Source organism: Pipistrellus hanaki (assembly GCF_964339955.1).
Source record: "Pipistrellus hanaki genome assembly, chromosome: 13".
NCBI classification, from domain to species: Eukaryota; Metazoa; Chordata; class Mammalia; order Chiroptera; family Vespertilionidae; genus Pipistrellus; species Pipistrellus hanaki.
Genome location: NC_140515.1, coordinates 44,108,900 through 44,133,629, shown reverse-complemented (window position 1 = coordinate 44,133,629; position 24,730 = coordinate 44,108,900). Strand labels below are relative to the sequence as shown.

The 24,730-nt window shown below is 40.2% G+C and overlaps 1 protein-coding gene across 1 annotated transcript in view; it reads right to left on the bottom strand.

Moving 5' to 3' along the window:
• RARB (retinoic acid receptor beta) overlaps positions 1–22,652 on the bottom strand; it is a 625,020-nt gene extending 602,368 nt beyond the window's left edge. Inside the window, exon 1 of the mRNA XM_084902993.1 lies at positions 22,573–22,652. The gene's annotated coding sequence lies outside the window, so the exon portion shown is untranslated. The remainder of the gene's footprint in view (positions 1–22,572) is intronic.
• Between the last annotated feature and the right edge of the window lie 2,078 nt (positions 22,653–24,730).

The window sequence follows — 24,730 nt, the reverse complement described above, 5'->3', positions numbered from 1 at the left end:
ATTTTACAGATAAAGGAATTATTAAACAAACAACTTAAAAAGTCACATCAAGAAAATAATGTTGTGAAGGCCTGGAGTAGGGGAGGGGCTGGGTGGGAAGGGGCAAAATGGGCCCTAGCCAGTTTGGCTCAGTTGACAGAGTGTCACCCTTTGGGCAGAAGTGTCCTGGGTTTGATTCCAGTCAAGGGCAAATGCCTGGATTGTGGGCTCAATCCCCAGTAGGAGGTGTGTAGGAGGTAGCCAATCAATGATTCTCTCTCATAATTGATATTTCTATATCTCTCTCCTTCTCCCTTCCTCTCTGAAATCAATAAAAATATGTTAAAAAAAAAAAAAAAGAGAGAGAGAGAAAGGGGCAAAATGGGAGGAAATAGGGGAAATCTGTGATGCTGACAATAATAATAAAACCAGAAGTCTAGTTAATGTTATGCATACCCTGAGTCTTTAATTTACTTTGAAATGCATCAAAAAATATGGGTGGTGGCTATTCACTATAAAATTCTTTTAACCTTTCTGTATATTTGAAATATTTCATAATAAAATATTGGGCAGAGGGTAACATATACCCACGCTAAAGAATGTATGTCTGAGACATAAGCAATTGATTTGTGAAATATAATCCCACTTGATAAATGCATCATGAAAATTTATTTAACAGCATTTGAAAAACTGATCTAAGTAAGGCCTTGAAACACCAGCTCAAATACTTTCATGTTCATTCAGTAAATACTTTTGAGTCATTACTATATGTTAGGTACTGGGGCACCTTGGTAAAAAAGATAGATATGGAACTGATAGTCTAAAGGAAGACAAAAACCAAACCAAACAAAACAATAAAACAGCCAATACTCAGTGATTTTGAAATTTTCTAACAAATATTCTCTGTACCATCTATTAGACACTTAATGTTTACCATTTTGTATTTCAGCATCCTTCATTGTGGAGATTGTAAGCACCTTGAAACACAGGGATTCACGCACTGGCCTCGGTGTTACATATATTGTATCCAACAAAAGCCTGCTGCCATGTTTGTTCATACCATGAGAGCTCTGGGTACTACTGTAGGAGAAGGTGTGGCCCAGGAGATGTACCTTCAGGTATAAAAGACACATCTCTAACAACATGCTTCCAGCTCTCATTCAACAGCTAAAGGCAAATGCCTTTATTATTCTGAGAGTGGAGTTAATGAATTTTTGCCCTTTCATAGACTAAAGAAAGTCAGCTATCAAGAGTATGGTTATACTAGATTTATTGTGGTGATCACATGCTAAAGTATATAAATGTTGAATCACTATATTATACACCTGAAACTAATATGATATTATATACCAACTATACTTAATTAAAAAAACAAAAAACAATAGTCCTAGCCAGTTTGGCTCAATGAATAGAGCATCAGTCTGCAGACTGAAGAGTCCCAGGTTCAATTCTGGTCAAGGGCATGTACCTCAGTTGCAGACTCAAACCCCAGCCCTGTTCCCCAGCTCAATCCCTTCCACTCTCTCTAATGGAAAAATATTCTCGGATAAGAATTAACAACAACAAAAAACTATGGCCATAAAGCAACATATGGTCAATCTTCATTACTCATGGAGTCCCTATTTCTAAATTTTCCCACGTGCTAAAATTAATTTGTAACTCCAAAATCAACACTTGCAGCACTTTCAAGGTCACTTGTGCATATGTGCAAAGCTGAGAAAAATTAGTCACCTTATGCACACATCAGCTTTGGTAGAACAAGGCAGCACTCTGCCTTCTTGTTTCAGCTCTCATACCATAAACAAATGTCCCCTTCATGGTCTTCTTAGTGCCACAATTTTCACATTTTTGTGCTTTTTGCTGATTTCATTGTTTAAAATGGCTCCCAAGCATATTACTAAAGAACTGTCTAGTGGTCTTAAGTGCAAAGGCTGAGATGTTCCTTACAGAAAAACAAAACAAAAACATGTGTTAGATAAGCTTCATTCAGGCATGAGTTATAATGACATTGGCCATGAGTTCAACATAATGATTCAATAGTATCTATTAGACAGGGCATCTTTTGAACAGAACCAATAATAAAACAAGGTTATATATTGATTAGTTGACAAAAATATTGTGACCAGAAGGCCAAAAACCTAACCCAGGCTGCCCCCTAAGGCCAACTGTTCAGTATTCAGTAATTTAGGGTTTGAAGTGTCTCTACAGACAATAATTACCATGAATAATGAGAATTAACTATCCATCAAAACAACTTTACACGTTATCAGAAAGTCCTATGACCAGCAGCTTCTTGAGAACATTACTAAACTCTACCACAGACACAACATTCTTACTTTATCTATGAACAGATAGGCATGTAGCCAGAAAGACCAATTTGGGGGGATTTAAGCAGAATGAAGTGGGTGTCACAAGGCAACAAGCTCAAGGCATGTCTATCCAAAATAGACAGTGAGGAAAAATCACATAATCAGCATCAAATAAATTATTTCTTGTGCTCTGGGTGGTCATAAGGCATAGACCGATATACCTAGATACAAATACAATTTATGATGCTCTTTAAGGTCACACTAAAGTCAGATTTTTTAAAGTAACTCTCTAGGACATTCTGAAGTAAGAGACAATCAATCATGAAAACAGATGGGATATAGAATGTGCTGCTGTGTTGCAATTAGTACAGGGGATATGAATAAAGCAAAACTCATTATGCTGAAAAGCAGAAGCACTGCAAACAGCAGAACACCCTGTGGTCCACCACAGCTGTAAACTGAAGGACACACGTATCACTTGTGAGGCAGAGACAAGACCAAAAGTAACAGAAACACCATCCCAGGTCATTTGCAGAAGCTCAGCTCCAACAAGAAAAAGCATTAAGGAACACTCAAGCACAATCTGAGAAATCAAGAGGTTTGAGAATGTTCTAGTTATGGGTCAACAGCAGTCACCTCTCCTTGTAAAAAACATTTTTTAAAAGGAGATTTTTATTGTTGTTGTTTGGTTGGTTGGTTTTTTTCTTTATTGATTAAGGTATTCCATATGTGTCCATATCACCCATTGCTCCCCCCACCCCAACTCATGACCTCACCCCCTTAGTGTCTGTGCCCATTGGTTAGGCTTATATGCATGCACACAAGTCCTTTTGTTGATCTTTCTTTGATTTTCATGGGTTAAACATCTATAGACCAGAAGGGCAGATTTATTGATACTATATATTTGAAAGTAAGTCCACAATCCTGGAGCCTTGGAAATAACCCTAAAATTATCTCTGAATTGGGAAGGCAGGGGAAGATGGGTGAAAAGAAATCAACCAATGAACTTATATGTATATTTGCATAACCCCTGAATTTAGACAATGGGGTAGTGAGGGCCTGGGGACAGGAGAGGGCTGGAAGAGGTTAATGGGGGGGAAAGGAAGACTTAAGTAATACTTTTGTCTTTTTAAAAATTACAATAGTATTTTTTAAAAAGACAAAAATGAACAAAATAATAAAATTCTCTCTGAATTTGTCAGGGCTGAGCAGCCTGTTTGCAGTATAAGTGGCTATGGGGAATCCAACGTATTTGCACACTGGCCAATTTTGTTTTCCAAGGGTGACATATTGCCTTGCTATCCACAGACCAGTAGAGGATGTCAACAAGGGCTTGTTGGAAATTCAGCTTCCACTTACATGCACTGAATGAATCCGAGCTTGCATTTTAAGGAGATGTCCAGGTGATTCCCCCTAGAAAGCTGTATCAGCTCTTGGCTACACTTAGGGAGACCCATCGTCCGGAGCCTGGTATTCGCACTGTAAGTCTACGCTGTGGGAAAACTCTGAGTCTCAGGCAATCTGGACTAAAGGGCGTTCTCAATGGGAAGACCTGAGACACAGCCACATAGGGATCACTGCACCCTGAAACAATTTCCCAGGCATTATTTTGGAGGCGCATTTGGAAAGAGGGACAAGGGTAGAAGAATTCATGTCACAAGCTGAGACCTTGAAGAACAATCTTTCTCCACACCAAATCCTTTTACTCCGGTCATAACTGCCCAAGGAATCTTGAAACTGAGATCAGGAGGCGTGCTTCAGGAGCCCAGATCATTTTGTAGGGTTGGTGACATCATCACCTGACCTTTCAAAACCAGGGTCAGCTGCTCCAGTGCCCTGGATCTTAAACTTTAGCTATGTCAGAATCACCTTAAAGGGCTTATAAACACAGACTGCTGGGTCTCACCCTTAAAAGGATTAGGGACCATTGAGGAGATATGAAGTTGAAGACTAACATTTTCTGATGCTGACTAGCTAGGATCACACTTAGTGAACTACTTCCTCTTGTAAAGGCTCCCAGCTTCTCCATTCTGGAAGAAACAGCTCCCTTCATTCCAGTGGTGGACAAACGCATTAGTCAACAGAGCCAAATATCAACAGGACAACGATTGAAATTTCTTTTGAGAGCCATATTTCTTAAACTTAAACTTCTTCTAACACCACTTCTTCAACATAGACTCGCCCAGGCCATGGTATTTTGTGGAAGAGCCGCACTCAAGGGGCCAAAGAGCCGCATGTGGCTTGCGAGCAGCAGTTTGCCAACCACTCCTTTATTCCATGTCCTGTCCTCCAAGAAACCAAACCTCAACAATGAAACAATGTAATATTTTGCTTCTGAGAGAGTGAGTCCCAACTAGCAGCACACAAATCACAGGGGAGCTTGTTAGAAATGCAGAATCTCGTACCGGCTGGATCAGGCTCCATGTTTTGCCTAAAGCCCCTGGTGACTTGCTCGCCCAGTGAAGTCTGAGGAGCACTGCATGTAGAGACTGTTAGAGGTTGTTAAACCTGCATCCTGTGTATAAAGAAAACTGCTTAATCTCCCCCGAGCCTGTAATGCATCCTCTGCTCCCACTTTTATTTGTATATTTCATATCATTTTAACCACAAAAGACAAAGAAAGTTCATTTGCTCCCAAGCTACACAGATTCATTGGCCCAATGGATGAAACACCTTCCCTTCACCAGCAAGGACAGAAAGCTGTGTCTTTGATAGTGAAGAGCATTTGCACTGGCTCAAGGGACATGTCTTCTCTCCATGGGAAGCAGCCACTCTGGACTCCTCGACAGTCCCCTTAAGAGCCCTGGACACAGTCAGCGCCTACAGCCAGACCTCAGAATCCTGGCTTTGCAAGAGTCCCTGCAGCCTCTGAATGAGGGTACTTATGTTGGGCCTGGCTCCTAAGAAAGTTTCATTCCTACCTGAGCATCTTACTAAAAAGCAACGTATTCCCTTCTGCAAATACGCAATGCTGCAGGCGCATGTTCTATCTCCCCTTTAGTTTTGCCAGTAACGTAAGGCTGGATACACTGTGACTTCTTCTTTGCATTCCCTGAACCAGATACCAATTCTCCTGCAAAACAAATAAACAAATAATAGCTAACATCTATGAAGCACAAGCTACATTCCAGGGAGTGGCTTCAACACTTAACATCTATTATTTTATTTACTCCCCACAACAACCAAGGAGGTAGCGGTCATGATGAGTCCTGTTTCACAGACCAAGGAACTGGGACACAGAGTGGTTTCTTGACTTGCTCAGAGTCACCCAACAGGCCTATTCCAGAGCCAGCATACAAATAAGAAAGACGTTAAGCCATCATTCTCGTCTTATCTTTTCTCTCCATAAAATTATAGCTTTTCAAAAACATTGTAATAATGGAAAGGGTGCTGCGTGCAGGAAGGATCCTGTTGCACTGGAGAGAATGTGTCTTTGAACTGGTGAGCCCCTCCGCTTCCTCCCGGGGTCGGCGGGATAATGAAAAGCTCTCTGCCTCTCAGCGAGGTTTTGTATAAGTCTGTGCTTGTATGTGTAAACCATAAGAGCACAGGATGGAGACAATGATCAAAGGGAGGATAATCACCCAAAATAATTCATTAATTCTCACAACATCCTTCTAAAATACAGGAAATTGAGTTTGGATTAATTGTTGGCAACCGTCAAAATGCGGCTTGCCAAGACTCTATTCTTGCTCTTCAGGTGGGTGGAGGGGGGGCTTTTTGCTGCAGAAATGTGACTCTCAGGAGAGGGAGGGCATGTCAAACTTCTCAGGGGAGTCGCAGGAAAAAGAAGCAAAAGGAACAGGGCAGCTTTTTATTTATTATTATTGTTGCAGCAATGATGAATGGATGATCACCAAACTGGGCACCCAGCTAGATTTCATTTTCCAGCCACCTTTGCAGGTAAGCATGGCTACGTGAATCCATTTTAGATTAAATGTGAAGTGAGCAGAAGTCCTGCATTCCTCCCCAAGGTCTACCCCACAAATACCTCCCATGTATGACCCTGTCTCTCTTGCCACATATGCCAACTGGATGCAAATCCCTAGGGAAACTAGGAAACCACACAAAAAAAAGACCAAGGGCTTATGTCAGGCTGGGTCTCTGAATGACTGTATGGACCTACTGCTTCTCCTCAGTCCAGATATGTCATAATTATACTCTTATCTACATCTTAAATAAGATCAAATTTTATTAAGCTGCTAAGAAGTGGGGATTTGTCTGTTACTACAGCTGGTGTTAGACAAAGGACTATACTGACCAACATCTCCTTTACCCCAAAATCTGTTATATGCTAAATATGTCACTCAGATTGCTCCATATTCCCATGGAAAAAAAAAATTACATCTAGGCTAGAAAGAAAAAAAATCCTCAAAGAATTGGGGGCCATTTTACTCTTTTATTTGTGTTAATCGGATTCTTCCCCTCCTAACTCTTAACTGGGATTGGCATGTTGGGTAAATAAGAGTCTGGATCCCTGTATAGGGAGAGGGGGGGAAATTGCAGTAAAAGCAGAGAAGTTTGCTGAAGAGGAAGACAAAGAAATTGGTCATTCTGAGTTCATCAGATTTCCAAGGTTAAAACAGTCATCTAGTAAGGTGAGATGGATCAAAAGAAGTCTCCTAATGACATTTTTGCCAAGACTGGTCATGGAAGGAAGGAGAAAGAAGTGTGTTAGAGGGCTAACTCACTGGGGAGGTAGATTCCAAATCTCAAGGGTCCTGGGACCTTGGTATGAACCTCACTGAAATACACTCTAGTACAGGTGTCTAAAATGTGATCTAAATGTATTTATCACAATGTTATAGGTCAGAGAAATCCCATATTTGAATTGTTTAAGGTCATTTTCCAAACCTTCAAGAACCTAGTTTCCTGTTTCTACCAGTGCCCAAAACAGTGAGCTCTCTCTCCATTTCATTTTTCCCTGGGTAAAATGAGCTCCCAGGATTCCCCACCTACTGCAAACACCCTATGCCAGCCTATGAACCAGCAACTTAGAAATTTGAAATCCTGAAACCCATAGAGAAATTTGGAAACCTCGCCCAGTTAATCACAGAGGTGGGGAAATATAACCCTGATGCAATGCCCTTGTACCTACTCCTTTGTCCCTTACAAGCAAGAAAGACATCACCAAGAAAACACTGCTCCCACAGCTTTGTGGCATCAGCTTTGCCAGGGAGGGTAAAGGAAGAAGAAAGGCAGATCCCTGTTCTTTGTCCTGGCTGCACACAGTTGACAGGCATTCAGAACCTCAGCAGATCTCCTGGCAAGAGCCGTGGTGAGCCAACCCCTCCTCCCCATTGGGCATGGGTAATGCCTCCTGGCAAATACCTCAAGCACATCCATCTCTCTCCAGGCCCTTCTAGGGCTGCTGGGCATCTGTGGAGCAGATGGGAGAGTCTGCTTGTCTGACTGTTGGCTGTTTTATTTCACTCAATAAACATTTATTGAGCCTCTACTTGTGCCAGGCCTTAGACTGAGGGACGTTCCATTGGTGTGTGTGGAAGTGCACATGCGTTTATCGGCCCCAAGGTCCAGATGCTGAGAGAACACCTTGAGCATGTCTATCCCTGCAGACATCCTACCAAAACAACAAGTGAATGGTGAAAAGAACTGAATAAGCAATAGCACAGTGGATAGAATTTGTCAGGGGGGAAAAATGGAGTGGTCCATTTCAATGCCTCTCAAACTTTGCTGTGCACACCATCACCTAGAGACCTTGTTAAAAAGCGGGTTATGACACTGCGGGTCCAGGGTTGCACCAATATTCTGCATTTCTAACAAGCTCCTTGGTGATGCTGACGCTGCTTGTCTGAGGACCACATTCAGAGCAGTCAAAGGCTTACCTAATTTTCACACTGCTCTGATACGTTATTTTGCTGTTGTATGGGCAGGAAGAAGGTAGGTCTTTGATTCAAATAGACATGTGCTCATGAAGGAAATAAGTGTATAGAACTCCCTTTATAATGAGGCTGTAACATTCCAGGTATTTTGCCTATTTAAATTCAACAAATTATCACAAGTAGGTGCTGCTACATCTCTTATAGGTGAGGGGGGGAAAATGAAGAACAATGAAATTACTTGTCTGTGGTCCCACAATTAGTAAGCAGTAAACATTTGAAATTAAGTCTCTGGTTTTTCAAATCCATGGGTTAGGCACTCCCCAAAGCTGTCCTCTTATCCATTGAGGTTGATTTCTATCTGAAAATAGATTGCTTGAAGTGCCACATAGATTTAGAAATGAGAGTTGCCTCTGTGTGGGCCTTGAAACCTAATAAAGTCTAATATGTGATTCTTTGCTTAGCAGTATTCCTTAATTAATCCAATTTTTAAAAACATAGCTATTATTAAAACCTCTAGGTAGATTTAAAAAAAAAAAACCCCACCAAATTAGCTGATTTTCTCCTTCTGGCAATGACTGGACAGCAACAAACAGGTATTAGTATGTGGAAGGTGATGGATTTTTGCCACATCCCAGCAAAGCAATAATAAGAGGCCAAGGGTGAAATTCCTCCTACCGCAAGAAGAAATACTGTGTGGATTGTTTACCAGGAGGCCTTTGGCACAACCCAGCTCAGCAGTCCCTGGAGAATGCATGTCTGAGGATCGCCATGGCAGCTCAGCCAAGTATTCAAAATATATTGGGTTTCATGCTTAAAGAATTATGTTTATCGTTTCCTCTAATCAATTTTACTTCACAAAATAAAGAGTGATCTATCACTCTTAAGTTCTGGGAAGAAAGGAGTGTCAGAAACCTTACCAAATAAAGTATGTGTTAAAGAAAATGGGTATAGAGTGGGTTCTTAACTGAAGAGAGGATGTATGGCCCCTCTTAACTGACGAGAGGAAACCGTGACCTCGAAAAAGCACCCATGATTTCTCAAGGGAACTATTACTTAATAAAATCTCCACAATAACAATGAATAATGGCCTGCCAAAGAATATAAATAGAACAGGATTTAATATATATCCCATAGTCGTGAGATTATTGGCTGAAGGAGTCTGGTGCTAATAAGATAACTCCCTCAAACCCCAAATCAAAATAATATTCATATTTCTCACTCTTCTAAAGAGAGAAGATAATCCTCGATAATTTACAGCTCAATTGGAATTTATTTTTCTATAAGGAAAATAAAGAACTCAAAATGATAAAATAATTTCATTTTGAAGTAGCTTTTAATATGCTGATCTAACTATAGCTCTGAATTTATAATCGGATAGTTTCTATGTGTTATATATAAATATAATGAATCTCTGATAAGGACAAAAAAATGAAAATAACCTGAATTATTCCCCATCATCTGCTTATTTCCATAACTGTAGCCAATCTTGGGCAGTCTCAATCTTTCCCCTCCTTACTTCATTCTATTATGGTCACAAATGTTGCTCACTAACAAAAATGAAGACTTCTAAATGCATCATTAGGCCTCTGGAGCACAAAAATAGACAACATCAATTAAAAACAAAGATCCAGAAAGATATTTTCTGTTAAGAAAATTTATTTAATTATTACAACTAAAATAATGGGCAGTTTTCAATAAGTTCTTTCATGTATAAATTTAATTACTAGCTCCATGCTGTACTATAAAAGACGACAGAGATAAAAGTCACAAAATATATTCATTACTAATTACATTTAAGGTGATAATTTCTAAAATTTGTATATTTTATACTTTCTCAACCTATTTCTCATTCATTACTATTAATAGAGAAAACTGCTGTTTATAATTATGAAATTTTTTTGCTAGTAATTTCATTAATATTAAATAACCTTATTAGTTTTTATTTATTTTTATAATAGAGGTACTTTCAAAGCAAGGCATTAGGATTAGAATCATGTAATTTATTTGCTTTCTGTTGGCCTAATTTTTCTATTCATCTAAAATGTGAGATAGACACAATAATATTCAATTTTGATGTAAAGGGTTATTATACAGTTGCTTTAAATTTTTTTATTCTTTGAAATCTAGTTCTTAGAGAACTTACCAAAATACTATATTGTATTTCACAGTTACTAAAACGGCAACAACACACCTTCTGGACTATCCTAGGTTAATTAAGGACTTCCTGACTCACTACAGCATTTGCAGAAGGTTACAGTGACACTCGCTCATCTAAACAGAAGTTCTGAGCAATTACCAACACGTGGCCTTGTGCTGTGACTAAAGAAAAGGGCTGGCACATGCTTTCTTTATATATGATCTACATTGGTGTTACCACTGGGGCTGGGGAAGGAAGATCCATCCTTTTCCAATTGTATTTTGAAATCTTATAGAAGCGATACTTTTAGAAATGTGACTGAAGGTGGAAATTTTGGGAAACATCATGGAATTGTTCAATTGAGTATACAGAAACTGAACTTCCAGAAAGCAAATGGGGAGACATTTGGTTTGTGTGGTTGATTGCTTTTGTCTTTTGGGACATCTCCTGGATGCTGATCTCAAGCTAAAATATATTGTAATGATTACTTATGTAGGATGTCTTCCTGGATTCTCTCCCGAAACTTCTGCCCCATTGCTCTCTACCACACTTTCCAAGAAATTGAATCAAGGTGTGTATCAGAATGTATGATGGTGTTTATGGTCCTGGCTAGAACAAGAATTCCAACAGGTTAGGGGCTGCGTCATGGGTTTGTGTTTATATTTAGTTTTTGTCCCCTGCTCCTGGTATTGCTGAAAGAGGATAGATGCTCCATAAACATTTATTAAATGATTTAATAGTAGCTATGCTGAGTGTCATCTTCACATTTTTTCTTTGCTCTTATTCATGGCAAACCAAAAAAATAGGAGAAGTAGCAAGTACTAACAATTTAGATTCCAAATCTATGAAAAGCATTTATATACATTGCCTCAAACAATCACTTCAAGATACTTGTGAGTTAGAAAACTTGCTTTTCTATTTTTTCCAAAGGGAATGTAAAGCTCAGAGAATTCAGGTGTCGGTCCCATAGTCACGTGGCTTATCTGGAGTGTTGTAAAAGCAGCACTGTATTTGGGTCCTGAGGCACCAAGTCTAAAAGTTTTGCCTCATCTAATAAGGGACAGATAAACATGGTCCTATCTAGGCAGTTATACATTCTGTCATTTTTAAATCCATAGCCTGAGAACTGATTATAGGATTCTAGCTCTGGGCACCCAACATTTTATCAATTGCCATGAGAACGGATGGCAATTGATAAAATGTTGGGTGCCCAGATCTAGAATCCTATAATCATAACTCAAGAGCCTTAAATGCATCAGTCCAGCCGAAACCAGTTTGGCTCAGTGGTAGAGCATCGGTCTGCAGACTGAAAGGTCCTGGGTTCGATTCCGGTCAGGGGCATGTACATTGGTTGCAGGCACATCCCCGGTAGGGGGTGTGCAAGAGGCAGCTGGTCGATGTTTCTCTCTCATGACGTTTCTAGCTCTCTAGCTCTCTCCCTTCCTCTCTGCAAAAAAAATCAATAAAATATATTAAAAAATAAATGCATCAGTTCATTTAATCCTCACAATTACCTCTGAGTTAGATGTGCATGATTCCATTTTGCAGGTGAGAAGGCGGAGTCTTAGAGAAGTGAAATAATCTTCCGAAGATCACACTTCTAGTGAGTGGTAGAGCCCTATTTTAAGGTCCTATTAGTTTGACTCACAGAGCCAGCCATTATAGCATCAGATGCCCTGCTCCTATTCAGTAAGAGACATTTATAAAACCCTTAAGAATCTCAGATTCAATTTGTACAATAAACTTTTTCAGTCTCTTCTTGCTGTTTTATACTTTGTAAAATATTATGTTGGCTTTTGTTTTTTGTTTTTTAAAGAACAGTCTCCCTATTTCTAAAGATAAATGTAATGTTGTGCAAATAGGATCCATGCTTGAATTATCCAAACTATTCCTTCAGACTCTTTCTAATTCAGTGGATGACTCATCACACTCTACCCTGACATCTTTCACTTGTGTAAACATGAAGAGTCTAAACCAATATAATGATATTCTACACTCTTGTGTGAGGCTCAAGACTTGGGAAACAGAATTATAGCACCAATTACCTTCCTTATCTGTTTGTTCTTTATTTTTTACTATGAGTAAAAAAAGTTAAAAGACTACTAAAGGTACTGTTACATCTGGAAGCTAGAGCCCAAAACTTCCTAGTCTTACTCTATTTGAGTACTTTAATATCTTGGTCCCTACCAGTTCCTGAATTATTTTTCATCATATTGAATACTTTTTTATTCAAACATACACTTTACTCAGTATGAGTAAAACTGTAAGTTGCTTACTGGCAGCCCACATGTCCAATTTAGTCCCCACATACATTTGGGTACTCCTATTATTTTCAATTTTGATTTTGTTGGCATAAAAAGCAAACCTGGAGATTTTACACAGATGTCCAGATTCTAGCAAAAATCCAGATTTCTATATCCCCAGTTCAAGTCAGATATTTGCCGTTACTCAACTGAAATTTCTCATCAGCAAAGCAAGTTCCTGGAAGTAAAGTAGGGCTGCCTCCTTAACATTTTCGATCCACACTACTATTGCCACACATCCAGGCTACCTCCCTTCTCGACTCCTCCCAAATGAAGGTGTTTGAATGTTGCACCCCAGGATTGAAAGTCCCTTTGGTGACTTAAGTTTGCTTTTTAGAAGCCATGCCTTACAAAATTAAATATTTGAGTTTTGTTTTCATACCTTAAATTTCTTTAATCTGCAGTGGCTCTGTTACAGAATCTACTAGAACAACACCATTTTCCACTTCACCAAAAGTTTGTTTGCCAAGCAATCTAGTTGACAGGTGATATAGTCTGTCTCAGTTGGCAAGCAAATGGAGATCTCATAGGCTCTGTGATAGGCAAAATTTTGGCCCCTCTGCTATCACTCCTGTGAACACTCTACCTTACTTGGCAAATGGGACTTTGCAGATCTAATTAAGATTACTAATCAGTTGGCCTTAAAACAGGAAGATTGCCCTGAATTATCAGGCAGGGAACTATCTAATCACAGAGGCCCTTACAAAGCAAAGAACTTCCTCCGGCTAGAGATTGAAGAGATGTGGGGAAAGGGAAGCCAGGTATATTTGAAGCTTGATGAGAACTGAACTCATCATTGCTGTTTTTGATGATGTAGGTGTCCATGAGCCAAGAAATGTGTCTAGAAATTGAGACCAATCCTCAAGGACATTGTGAAAGAAATGGGGACCTCAGTCCTACAACCACGTGAAACTGAATCCTGCCAACAACTTGGATGAGCTTGAAAGCAAATTATGTTTTAGAATCTCTAGATAAAAGCGCAAGCTGGATAAGACCTTGATTTGTATACCCTTGTGAAACTCTATGCACAGTACTCAAACAAGCCTGGAATAATAGAAACTATTATTAGATAGTACATTTGTGGAGAGTTTAAACCACTACATTTGTGCTAACTTGTTAAGGCAGTGATGAAGGACCAATGCAGGTGCCATGGTCACTAGTGACCCCAGAGGGTGGTATCAGAAAGACTCTGAATACTTCATCCACAGCAATCATTATTTCTTTGCTGGTGAGACTTTGTCATTAATCACTTTTGTTTCTGAGTCAATCGTATTGATTTTGAGCTGTTTTTGTTTTCTATCACTGCCATAACAAATTAACACAAAAGAGAAAATACAAAAAAAAAAATTGGAACTCAGAAAATTAAGTAATGTAAAAAATGCATGGAAACTGAATCTCTTCAATTTAAAATTTTAACACTGATCTCTTGTAACTGTAACATTGAATGTATTGATGTGTGGGGCAAGAAAAAGAAAACTTTCTACACTAAATTTGACTTTCTTAAATGATTTATACTATTGTATCAGTGGAACACATGCTACCGCTTTAAAATTAAATGCAGAGCACATTCACAGAAGCCATCAATTAGGGGCCTACTTTGATCAAACTCTGGTTTTCAAATGATATTTTAATAGGGAGCCTTATTTTACTAGTGCAAAAATCTTAAGCAAAACAAAAAACATATCACTCAATACAAGACTGTTTAAACTATATGCATCTCTGAGATCAGTACCATTTTTCAGCAAAAGAGAAATGAGGTCAGATGACCGCATAATTCAGTGTTTAATACTAGGAGGGTATGGAATATTCAATGAAACCTATCCTGCTCCCAATTCTATGCTGAAGTTTTTTTTATAGGGTATGCTGTTACCTGAAATTATAATTTTGTCTACTTTATTGTAATATAATTTTGTCTACTTTATTGTAATATATCTCCTAATAGGTCATGAGCCACATGAGAACAGTGATTTTTCACTTCTTGTTAACTGTTAGACATCCAGCCTTTAGATTTGTGCCTGGTATATAGTAAAGCTTCAATAAACACTTGTTAAGTAAAGACATAAATTATAAAAACTCAAGGTCAGCATCCAGCAGTTCAGATACACTGCTTTTATTTTTTAATATGTTTTTAATTGATTTCAGAGAGAAGGGAGATGAAGAGAAAGAGATAGAAACATCAATGATGAGAAGAATCATTGATCAGCTGCCTTCTGAATATCCCCTACTGGGGATGGAGCCCGCAACCCAACCATGTGCCCTAATTGTAACCCTACTGTGACTTCCTGGTTCATGGGTTGATGCTCAACCACTGAGCTATACCAGCTGTAGGGTTACAATTAGGGCACAACCCAACCATGTGCCCTAATTGTAACCCTACTGTGACTTCCTGGTTCATGGGTTGATGCTCAACCACTGAGCTATACCAGCTGGGCTGATATATTGCTTTCATTGTATTCATTTACTCACCAATTGTTCCTATGCCTTCTGTTTCTAAGCTTAATTTCTCCAGTGTCTTCATTAAAACCATGTATTCCCCTTCTTTATTTATTCAACAAACACTATTGAGCACCTTGAATATTCCCTCATTCACTCACTATTGTTCATTCATTCACTTATTCATTCATTCATTCATTCAACAAATTAGGTGAGTAAATAGGATTAGAGGAGTAACAGGTTACTAAATCATGAAGAGCCTCATAGGCCACTGTAAGATCTTAGGCTTTTGTAAGAGTGAGAGGTCAGAAGCCATTGGGAGACTTTGACACAAGTGTCATGATATGATTAAAATTTGAATAAGACCAGCCTTGCTAGTCAGAAGCCATTGGGAGACTTTGACACAAGTGTCATGATATGATTAAAATTTGAATAAGACCAGCCTTGCTAGTGAATCAGCAATGGAAACAAGTTATACTCAGGAAGCTGTTGGAGTGCTCATGTTTTTTTACTGCACCTTCTCTCATGTAATTCAACCTAGAAATGAATTTTATTAGAACACAGAATTAATTTTAGAAGCGGTGATAAGACACTCAGTATTCATTATAAACTGTCCTCTCTTTTATATTCAGTACCTCTCTATGTATAGAATTATAGGCATTAATACTGCAAAAAAATAATAATAATAAAGCCCACCTGATTGCAATTGCCTCGCCTCAGTTTATGGAATAGGGGGTTCAGTTTTGCTCATTCCTTGGTCAAGGCTCATTTTACTTGCACCATGCTATCTTATGTATCCTCTGTTCACAACCAATGTCTATTCCATTCACTATCACACAAAAACAATCTCTCTATACCATGTTTGTCCCAAAATTAAAAAAGTTCATTGCCTTGAAAGAGAAAGAAGGGCATTTCCCAGAAGCCACTTAAGTCTCTTTCAAAGCCTGTGGTGCTGAGTCACCTCAAGAGAGATTGACTATACTAAGTTGGCTTTATCATGCTTTCCTATGAGGTATCTAACCTTAAGATTTACTTGACTGTCCTCCTATACAACGTAAGCCCACAGGGCCAATGAATGCCATTCTCCCCACCACTTGTTTCTTTGAAGTACATCCTATTCAAGAAGATGTTATGGGTTCAATGTATCCTTGGAGTTCACTATAAATATGAATGTACTCATAGTTATAGAACCTGGGTGATACTGAGCAAGTACCTCTGTTATAGCATAGAGCGCAGCAGCTAAGAAAATCTGAGTTGCCACTCCCACACTTTTAGTTCTGCAAACTTTATTGAAGTAATTTGACCTTGTTTAGTCTGTTTATAGTATAGTCTCTCTATAACATGTGTCAAGCATTTAGCACAGAGCCTGGCGCATAGCAAGCACTCGATAAATATTAGTGTTGTTTAAATCCTCATTCTATTTATCATCACTGTAAAGATGGGCATGCATCTTAAAAAGGGTACCAAAGTGCAGGAAGCAGGCATGCTACCTTTATATCATCTGGTGATAAAGACAACTTATTGGAAAGGGGTAATTCAAGAATACTATAGTGTGAACACACAAAGCAATTCTTCCAATCCCTTTCTTCCACCTCTTATATATTTACTTCTTGACATAGGGAAAACTGAGGCAAGAATTTTCAGGTTCTTAGGGTAAGTCTGACGTGATGGGTGCAAAGAGCACCAGGTACAAAAGGCAGGGGCAAAGTGGTAGATTAAATCCTCTAATAGTGATAACACCAAGGGCAGAAGCCCAGGTAGATCTTTCTATTTTATTAGTTTTTACTTCTATAAGGATGATAAAGAAAGGCAGTAAAAAAGAAGAGGGTTGGGAGAAGGGGAGAAAAAAAGGAAAGGGATAAGAGAATGTTAAGAAGTAAAAAGGGAGAATTAAAGAAGAAAGAGAAGGAGGACGAGGAGGAGGAGGAGGAGGAGGAGGAGGAGGAGGAGGAGGAGGAGGAGGAGGAGGAGGAGGAGGAGGAGGAAACCAAATAGTAAAAGAGAAGGAAGAGAGAGAAATAAAAAGAGAAAGTCTAAGTCCATAGCCCAATCTAATCCCAAGGTAAAAGCCAGGATCAGCATCCTAAGACTAACACAGAATATAAAGTACATTTACAATTGAACCAATTTTTCTTATATTACTGAGCCTTTTTTGTGAATGAAATTTTCTCTATCTTTAAAGAACTGAGGCTTTGACTTTTCATGATCTTTAAAGGCCAATGACATAACTGAGAAATTACTTGAGCCTTGTTTTCATGGTTACACATACGTCACTGCTACCCTATAAAATCTTATAATTCAGAAATAAAGTGAATATAAAGTTAAATGTACTCAAGGATGTCCATTTTGCTAAAAATACCAGCCTCCTAGCAAAAGAGGGGAGGACTGAAATAAGGAGCAATTTTTAATTTGACACTGATGATACTTAGAACAATTATTTTGCTTTTATTTGCTACTATTTGTCAAAATATCTGTACACCGACATTTAATATTCTCGATACTATCACTTAATTATATTTCAAATAAGCTTATTGGTTAAATGTACTCTGTTGAATAAAAGAAAAGAAGTAGACCATTCAAGATTATGATTAAATTTTTTTAGTGAGATAACTTCATTTGACTTCCTTTTCCTAAAATTAAATGCAGATATAGTATTTGAAATTCAGCAAAAAGTTGACAACCTGAAATTCCATAATCTGCTATTTTGGTGTGGAAGCCAACCAAGCATATTTCCTCACCCATAATTGAATTCCTCTATACAACCTCTTAGTATTAAATTAGTAGGAAATCTTACAAGGTGGTTGCCCTTTATTGATGTTCAATTTTGCAAGTCAGTTTAGCTTTAAATAGTGATACTAAATAATAACAGGTAAGAGGTGATAATTGGCTTGAACTGTGGGTGGGTGGGGGAGTTACAATGAAAATGAAGAAAGGCAGATAGAGATAAGCAGGGATAATAGTAAAACATACTTATCAGCTGGTATGGTCAAATCACTGGCCAATAAGAATAGATGCAGGTATAAACCACTGACACTGATAGGCCTACCTGTATATATCAGCTAAACCACTCACACAGAACACATAGTACATGATGAATAATTAAGAAATGTGTTGGTGATAAAGTTTCTGGATTTCATGATTGGGTATATGGTGATACCATTTCCCAAAATGAGGAAAACTGAATAAAGAATAAATTTAGTGTGTTGGTGATAGGCTTTAATTTCTATTTTTGTAATTTCTTTATTGATTAAGGTATTACATATGCATCCTTATCCCCCCATTGCCCCAGACTTTAATTTCTAACATAAAGAGTTGTAGATGCTTGTAAAGTATTCAAATGAAGAAGTAGACAAGCGAATAAATTTTTCTGGAGCTCAGAGGCCAGGTATGAACTAAAGACATAAATTGAATCAGCATATAGATAAGATTAAAAACCATGAGAATGAAAATGTACTTAAAGAGAGAGGTAGGAAGAGGAGATATAAGAAGAGGACCCAGGATGAAACCTCAAAGTTGGAAAGATCCAACCTTTAATCAGAGATAGAGTAATGAAGGAGGAGCCACGTCAGAAATAATAAATCAATGTGAGGAAACTGAGAATGTGTAGTGTCACAGAAGCCACCACAGTTACTATGCCAAAAGATCACTTATAAAGAAAAGGAACCCATGAACTATTTCAAATGTTCCAAGAAACTGAGTTAGAATGCAGCTCACTTGATCTTATCAAGTAATAGTTATGGCTGAAGTTTTCTCCTTAAGTGGTAAGCCAGAAGCCACGGTTAGAATAAGATGGATAGAAAAGAAGAGACGATAAGGAGATAACATAGAGAGAGACAAGACTCAAGAAATTCGACAATGACATGCAGCAGAGAAGTGAAGTAAAAGGTGTTGAAAAGTATGGAATCTAGAGTTTATTTTGAATATGGAGGAATTAAAATGTAATGCAATCTTTATAACTCTATGATCCAGGAATGTTGCTTTCCCCCATTTACCAGATGAGAAAACTGAGGCTCAGAGAGGTTAAAAAAATGTGATCCAAGCCTCCCAGCTAGGAAAAGGCAGAGATAAAATTTGAACCCGGGTTATCTCCTTCCAAAACCCTAAGATGCACTGCCACTTATTACATTTTATCACATTTATTTATCCACATAAATCTCCCTCACTTTTTAAATACAAGGATTGAACCTAACTCATCCTTGAATCCCCAGCACCTAGTGCAATATCTGATCATTAATAATGGGCACTTCATAACTATGTTTCAGAAATGAATAAATTAACCAAAAGTCAGATTCTTGCCTTTCAAACAAAGAAAAACTACAGAACTTCTCTATAGGACAATAGTATTAAGAACATAAAAAATACAGAAAAATTGGACAGCCTTTGAAATATTTGGAATATTGTGAAAACATAGAGAAGTAGTTTCATTAAGGCTGAATATAATACTTAAACCTGTATTCAAAATGTAATTTCTTTACACTATTGCATTTCCCAAGTTTGTAACCAGCCAAATAGTCAGAAAGAACATGCTCTAATCTTACAGAATCACCAGTTGCCACAATCATGAACAACTCACTTGTGACTGTTTTTGCCTCTGCACTTAAAAAAATACATACAAGGTCCTTAAATCCCACATGGAATCCATTCTCAGGTAATACTGATTTCATTGTGCTGTTCCACATAAGGCCAGCGTATTTGTAAGGATTGGAAAAGGTGCATTCAATCATTGTGATATTTTGTGTGGCTGGCAAGATAAATGGGTTCTTAAAGCATTCGTGTGATTGACTGATTCCTCCCAACCACTACACATTCTACTCAGCTGTTTTTGCGGGCATATTACTTCATATCTTTTAATACAGATATTAATCATCCTGTTAATCATATGAGTAAAGCACTTTTAGGAAAGTTCCTAAGGTGAAAATCACGCACAATATTTTTAAAATGTGTAAACTGACGTTAGTCTTAAAACGTTAATAACTTAAGTATCTGCTGAAAGAATTTTGTTTTGCACTTCCTCCAATAAACATCTTCCATTGCAGTATCAGCAATTTACACTTTGAAAGTTTGACTAGAAAAAAAAAAGAGTTTTTCGATTAACAAAATAGAGTATATTGGATTGCTTTTGTTTAGTTTGGTTAAGATTAGGTAGAGAAAAGAAATTTAGGATCTGCCCGTTGACTATTTACCTGTATGCTGTTAAAAACTACTTGAACCAAATTAAATAAAATAAGCATGTCTACGTTGGCTGAATTTGTGTTCTGATTATTTCCAGATGGCTTCTCATGCTACAAAGTTTTTAAAAAATATTTTTCATGCTTAATGTAAGGATTACCTGCCTACCAATTTCCTCCTAGTATATCTATAAGCATCAAGTATTTTTTTTCCTAAAGGGGATATACTATACAATTTAGCTATTCATTTATGCAAATGATAGTAAACAGAATTATAAAGACAGATAATAAACAGCAAATGAGGTTATTTTGTTTCACGCTTTATGTTGTCAGAGTTCTGAGCATGGTTTAGTGTTTTCTATTCATGACTTTATATTACCAAATTACTCCCTGATGGTGTCTCAGATGTGCTTTTGTCTGCAAATGAGAAGAAATAAAATACCAGGACATTAACGTTAAATTACAATCGTTAATGGCGTAAATACGAAAATAATTACTGCATCATACCATCAATTGTTATGTGTTCATTACTGAAGTTCTTGTAAAGCCTTCATTTTCTTGTTACAATTATTTTTTCCCTTTATTTTTGCCTGGCTATTTTATAGCCCTGACAGTACTTTAGCAACATTCAGCAGTTACACAAGCCATTTAATCCTGCTCAAAGCTTCATTTAAACTTCATTTTAGCCGCATTTTATTTGTGTAGATATGCCTTTTACTTCTTTCTGACAGTCAAAAGGTACTTCCGGAGTAGGTGCTGGGAAGATGTGTCAAGGGAGATTATCTAAAACCAGCCATAAACTTCAGTGAAGGTTTCAGACCTACTTTACCATCGCTTGCTGAAATACCTTCTTATCCATCCAACTCACTGCGCCCCTTCCTCTACAACTTTTGCTTCAGAGACCCCCCCCCCCCCAAACAGCATCTTTTGCAAATTCAACTTATAATTTCTCAGGCAAGATGCTTTAAAATCTCTGCTCTCTTCTTCCAACCGTCTGGTTACTATTCATCCACTGGCTTCACCTGTCTTTCTCCTGCTCCTACTCATCCCTCTTTCCCAGTGCTTTCTCCCTACACACACACACACACACACACACACACACACACACACACACCAGGCGCCTGGCCTTCAGAGGGTCAACCAAGTGCACCCTTTTGTCTGCTCCCCTCTGAGACCATCACTTTCCTCCTTGCCCGCCAGCCCCAGGCAGGCAGTGGCAGGAAAACGCACTCCGCTGTCCCCAGCTGGGAGGGGGCAGGGTGTAAGCTCGGCGGGCCATCCAGCATCCCTAGCTGCTGTACACATACACACACACACACACACACACACACACACACACACACTCATGCACACAGAAGTCTCCTGTCACCTGTTCACTTTCAAAGCCAGCTGTAGTGCTGAGGAAAACTTATCCCTCCTCCACCTCCACCTCCACTCCCCACCTCCAGGAGTCCGGCCCACGAGGCATCCAATGCACAGCTTTTCCAAAATATCTGAAGGGGAGGGGGGCGTGCACACGAGATACTGCAATGACATACTGTGTCCCTCGTACCTCTCCCTTCCTTTCTCTTCTCACCCATCTCCTCTGCACACCACACACAGCCTTTTCATGCCAAGGCGCGCGCACAAGGAGCACCCATCTCTGCTGACAGCCGGGGCTGGGAGCCTCTCAGCCTCCAAGGTTCTGTCCCTGTCCTGGTCCCTCTGCCGGGCGCCAAGCCCTAAGCACTGACTCCAACTGCTGCCCCGCGCAGCTCAGCGCTGCGGGCTCCCTAACCCCAGCCCAGGCTCCAAACTTTTTCACATCGTTTCTTTGGCCCCAAATCACGCGCATCCCGGTCTGACCACCCTAGTCCAGATCCCAGACCACACATGGGAATGAGGCGAGGACCGCTGTCCCCCCACCGTGGGCTCCCGCCAGGGCTTCAGGTGTCCAGCCCCAGGGCACACAGGACTGCCCTGGACCTGGCAAGGATGCGAAGGGAGCATGGGCGGATCCGGCTGGCAGGTGCAACTTGGCAGCGCCTCCCGAGTTCACGCCCTCGGGGACCGCGGGGTTGGCCTGATGAGAACAAAGCTGGAGTCCGGGGAGACTGTCAGGCTGGAGGCGCTAAGACAATAGCAATAAAGGGAACTTGCAGGAGGACCGCTGCGCAAAGTTGTCTCGGAGTCCGATGGTCCTGGGATGGCAGCAGGCTCCTCCTGCTTGCAGACCCCAAACCCCCCTGGCCCCGGGCCCCGCCGCGATACACGCAAAAACCCTGGCTCGGCTGCCCTTTCCTAGATGCTATGCAAATACCCCGAGCGCCCTCACACAGCTCAGGGCTCCAGGGGACACTGTGGGACTTGGACAGCAGCTGCCGGGCAGGGAGACCTGCCGGCGCGCTCTCCTGCCTTTACCTTTCGGCGGGCTGCCTGCCTGGGAGTCCGCGGCGCGCCGCCCGCTGGCTGTGCCCTCCGCCCCTGCCTCCTCCGCCGCCAGGAGCAGACAGCAGGAGCCGACTCTCCGAGCCCCGCCCCCAGGCGCCAGGCCCCGCCCCCGGGCGTCAGGCCCCGCCCCTCCACGCTGGCCTGCAACCGCAGGGAACCGAGCTGGCCCAGGGGGTTTTCCACGCGTGCAGTGGCGATGAGGCGGCTGCAGCTGCTCCCGCTGCAACCACCCTGTCTTCGGTACGGCTGCTGAAGCATCCCACAGACCACAACGCCCCGAATTGTCAAGGGGAACTCTGCACAGCAGAGAGTTGGAAATGCTCTCTGGAACAGGGCAAGTGTGGTCCATGCACCTGCAGCACAAGCATCGCCCAGAACTTGCATTGCATTTAATGCACATTTCTGAGTTCCACCCCAGACCAACTGAATCAGAACATATGAGGGTGAGGCCAATCATTGAGTATTTTAACAAGCTCCTGGGGTGATACACTGAAGTTGGAGAAGCACTACTCTTTTGCTCAAGAATGAAGGGGCTGGTCAGATGCAAATCTCAAACCCAGGAGCCCACCGGGGCCAAGGATTCAACTTGGCAGCGTTTGCAAAACCAGGGAGTACGTTGTCTGCACCCGGGGTGTCATTCATCTTCCTTTATTGACTGCGAAGTCTTTAGAGATAAACAGAGGGGGTACCGCATTTACTTCTGATCTGACAGCTCTAATGAGCTCAAGGAAGAATTATGTAAACATTATTAAGTGTAATAAACACGTGTCGGCGGCACCAGGCAATCTTCTCTGGAGTTGGCAAAAGCCGGCACGAGCCAACGTTTTATTCATAATGTCTTTTTAACTTTATGTTGCCTGTGTAATAGGCCTTTGGCTTTGCTGTTGCCCAGACGGAAAATCATTACCCCGGTAATGGATGATCCAGTTCAAAAGGAGAGCCACTGAGATGCTGAGCACTTTCATTCATAAATGCTATGTATCAGGGACGGGAAACCATCTCCTGCCAATGTGGCCATCTTAATTATCCAACTCCTGTCCAGGCTTCTTGTTTCAACTTCCTAAGTCACAACATGGATTCAACTAAAAGATCAAACAAATGTTAGCCCTTCAGTCACTTTACCATGTTATCTGTAGCGAGCTGCCCCTCCTTATTTTCTACTCTACTTTTTACAGCTTCAGGTCTTATAAACTAAATTCTGGAGGACCTGGTGATAGTTTGTCAGGGGGAGAACACCAGAGGGCTCTTTGGCTTCCACTGCCAGCTCCAGGAACTGAGTCTGGCTTTGAACCCCTCATGTTGGTAGACTTGGAATCACAGGGACAATGGTGACAGAGCTCCATTCTTACCCAACTCCCTGTCAAGGATGGGTTTCTTAGATTAGGCCCGAAGCAAGGACTTACTAAGGAATCCTGTCCTGGTCAGTTTGGCTCAGTGGATAGAGCATTGGCCTGTGGACTCAAGCGTCCCAGGTTTGATTCTGGTCAAGGACTCAATCCCCAGTGTGGGGTGTTCAGGAGGCAGCCAAGCAATGATTCTCTCTCATCATTGATGTTTCTCTCTCTCTCCCTCTCCCTTCTTCTCTGAAATCAATATTTTTTTAAAAGAAATCCTGCAAGTGATTAAGAAAGTGCTCCCAGGAACCACAAAGGGAATTGATGAGAATAGGGAAGAAGAGAAAGCCACACACAGAAGTCTGAAAGTCCCGCAGCATGTAGGGTTAGTCCTGTTTCTGTGGGCAAGCTCAGTAGTTTAAGTTAAACCTCTGAGTCTAAATGGCCCCAAACTGAATTAATTCATATTCCTTTTCTGGAGAGAATTTTTCCGGACAGTTAACAACCTGCTAGGGGAAAAACTTCTTGGTGCTTCAGTAGGCTACAGTGGCTTGAGGGCTGTTCCTAAAAGTCAAGGTTGCCAGCTCCTTAAAGCAATGGAATCAGAAATTTGGGGGAGGTGAGATGTCACACAAAAATAGTAAAAAAAAAAAAAAAAAAAAAAAAAAAAAAGGCTTTGAGGTTATCTGGGTTGAGCACTGACTTAGTTTCTCCATATTTGAGTTTCCCATTTGGAACAATAGGCATGAGCTGAGTGTCTAAAAGCCCACCCAGGAGAGGTTAACACTGGGAAA